Below are 2,716 nucleotides of genomic sequence, written 5' to 3'. Positions count from 1 at the left end.
TAATTCAATATAACAATCTGATCATGGAACCTTTCTTATTACTAATTTCTTAATCAAAGAAATGAGTTTCAAGAAAAAACACTCCTCTATATGTGGGTTAGTCACCAATATATCCTTTAAGAGAAAACCTTGAGATTTAGAAATCCATGCATGTAAAGCTTTTAACTTTAGCCATATTATCATATATCTATATATCATTTATGGATTGAATAATATTCACCTTCCTCCTTCACTCAAAAGGGTTCAGCTTCGATAGCGACACCAAAGCTACCTTAAAATAGGAAGTGGTGATGGAGGGTTTCCATGAGTGTAAAAGAAAATCTTTGAATGACATAGCCTTCTAGAAGGATGGAAAGCTTCCAGAGTATAATAGCGAATCTTTACAAAACATAACCTTTCATAAGTGAATGCCTCTTGAGAGGTGATCTTTCAAAGTTGGGAAATCTAAGATATACCATGTAATCAGTAAGAAGTTATGCGATAACCCTCTTTTAGGAATTGAGATGAGTACAATTTTTACCAAATAAAAGACATTGTTTGTAATCATGGTGTGAGGTAAGAATGCCCACAATGAAAGTCACCAACTAATTATAAAAACATTCCAAGACATATATGAAACCAAAAGAATACATAGGAGAAGACATTAAGGACAATCATAACCATAGTGGCTAAGTACTCAAAGACTTTGTTGTGAACCTAACTTCCAAAACACAAGCCTCTATAAAAACTCGTGCACATTTTTAATGCTTTGTCAATGAACACAAGTGAAATTATCCTACATAGAATGTAACAATAAAGTATATATATCTCACATGCTATAAAATCACTATTCAACTAAACAACTATGACTAAAAATATTTTCCATACTAAAATCACCCAAAACTTATACATAGTTCCAACTACATTATATAACTAACTCAGTTAATACACTAACTACCAAAATAAAAGTATATTTATAAAAAAAATTAAACTTACTCACTTGCATAGATACCATAACTACCAAAATAAAAGTATATTTATAAAAAAAATTGCCCTTTGGTGAAAAAATAATATTGAATAAAATATCATTCACTGTTACAAACCAGCTAAACCCTCATGTGTCTTTGATTATTAATAATAAAATAAAAATAATCTTAATGCGTTTCAAATTATTCCTTTCCCAATCACTCAAAATAATAGTAAAAATTCTCAAAACAAGAAAAAGGAAACTAACTTTTCAATGTACTACTTATAAAATGTTTTTCTACAAAGATATTATCAATTTATATCACTGTGCCTAACTTGGAATAATTTAGAATAATCGATTGGCTTGTTTTGATAGATATAAGGAAAAGCAACTTTCAATGTACTACTAATAAAATCCTTTTTTTTTTGTTTTTCAAATATATGTCACCATGCCTAACTTAGAATAATTGATGTGTTTGTTTTAATAGATATAACCAATTTATATCACCATGCCTAACTTAGAATAATTGATGGGACCCACTTAGAATTTATTTGAAACTTATGCACCGACATTACAAAATGGAAGGTGAGCCATATAGACTGATGGAGATGGCCTTGAAATATATCTCGTAATTATAGTCACGTAGTATATACGTAAAATTATGCTTATCTAAATGTCAATCTATGTTTGTACCTTGTATATCCTTAAGTACATCTTTGTGGGAGCTTGACTCGCTTGTGGACCCTAGGAAGTTCATGTGGTTTGGACTTGAACGAGGTAGGTTGAACGAGGTAGGTCTATATAAGTAAGAATTAAAAATATTTAATATCAATGATAGGTGAAAATAGAGATTCTTTTTTAGTAAAAGATATATTTGATGGTTAAATTCTTCCTTTTCAAAAAAATTATTATAATTTACATGTTAAATTAATAATAGGGATATTTATTATTACTTGTTATTTATAATGTAGATTGTCTTGTTATTATTATTAGAGGAAAATCATATTACTTGGAATGATATATTGGCGGTATGTAAGAGAACGGGTTTTTATTCATGTCATGTGCTTATGGGTATTGGGTCATTGACCTATTTCCTTACATCTGAGGAAGATGAGTTCTTAGCTAAGCAAAGGTAGTTTTAAGTCATACTCTGAGATCAAAGAAGCCTAGGACTTAAACCAAAGTGATAACTATAAAACACCTAAGAAATGTATTAGGAAATAACATAAACATGATAGATATGAGGTAACTTGAGATGGGCCTAGGTAAGGCAAAGTCTTCGGGTCTTTGCTTTTGATAGGCTATTTCTTATCAAGTTCATCTTTAATAACTATTGAGCTGGAGTTGCTTACTTGGGAATTAGAAGTGCTCATGAGTTCCACCATTTCCTTTTCCTTGCTTGATCCTTCACCATAAACTTTAAAACTAAACCCACAAGCAACTCTACAAAGTATAGTGAATTTGGCCTCCAATAGTTTGAGTCTATACAATAATTCTAGTTCATATAGTTTTTGGATTTCTATGGCAATGGCAAGCCAATAAAATCTCATCACCTAAAAAACATTGGTATCGCACAACCAATAAAATTCAAAACCCTGATCCTAGTTTTGAAATTTGGCCTTTTTTGGCATTTTTGCTTCACGAATTAACCAGGTTCCCAACCACTTCCTGAGTTCTGGAGCAATGTATCATTCAAATTATTGTTGCACCTAGATGATATTTCTCTTTACGCCATTTCCCTATGGATGAGGAGAGGAACACCTAGAGGGT

This window comes from Pinus tabuliformis, chromosome Q (assembly GCF_031772625.1).
Source record: "Pinus tabuliformis cultivar Carrire ecotype Pingquan chromosome Q, CPIR1, whole genome shotgun sequence".
Lineage (NCBI taxonomy): Eukaryota > Viridiplantae > Streptophyta > Pinopsida > Pinales > Pinaceae > Pinus > Pinus tabuliformis.
The sequence above is the reverse complement of the archived record's forward strand: the minus strand, read 5'-3'. Positions refer to the sequence as shown.